This window comes from Microtus ochrogaster, chromosome 10 (genome assembly GCF_000317375.1).
Source record: "Microtus ochrogaster isolate Prairie Vole_2 chromosome 10, MicOch1.0, whole genome shotgun sequence".
In the NCBI taxonomy this organism is placed as follows: Eukaryota; Metazoa; Chordata; class Mammalia; order Rodentia; family Cricetidae; genus Microtus; species Microtus ochrogaster.
Genome location: NC_022016.1, coordinates 84,825,763 through 84,826,448, shown reverse-complemented (window position 1 = coordinate 84,826,448; position 686 = coordinate 84,825,763).

The window sequence follows — 686 nt, the reverse complement described above, 5'->3', positions numbered from 1 at the left end:
AAAAAAAAACCCCTCATGTGCCATATTGGTTTGGGATTACCCACTTTCATGGAAGTGCCTGACTACCCTGGCAGCAGCTAGAGGGAAAAGGGTATGCCCAAGCCACCCTCAGCACTGACGCGCACATCCAGGATTCTGAAGCCTAAGTATTGGTGGCTTAGGGTCCTGAATGAATGCAAATCCTTGGTGCGTGTGCGCGCGTGCGCATGCACGTGCGTGTGAGTGCATAGGAGCTGGCAGACTGACAGAGCCCCCTCTCCAAACTCCAGGGATTTGTAAGATCTTGGCACAGCCCAGCAGTCAGGATGCCAGCCTGGCAGAGAGCCACCCAGGAAACATGGGCCACCACAGACGCCGTGCCAAGGATCCGCACTGAAGATGGGCTCCCGTCCATTCCTGTCACTCTGGAAGCCAGTTGGAGGCTATGTCACAAAGCTCCAAGCATTTGGGCACAAAGCAGGGCAGGTGCTCCCTGCCCCCAGTGCCCTGGGTTTTGCTTGTTCCCTTGTCTAAGATGGTCCCCAAGGATGGCCCAGTCCCAGTGAGACCCAGCAGTGAGTCATCAAGACACACCGAACTAATACCCATCAGAGGATGAGTGTGACCGCCCTGCTCAGTGGTGCTGAATTCCCTCAGCTGCTTGGTACCATTTCCACATTTAAAAAGGGAGGATGTAGCCGGGCAGT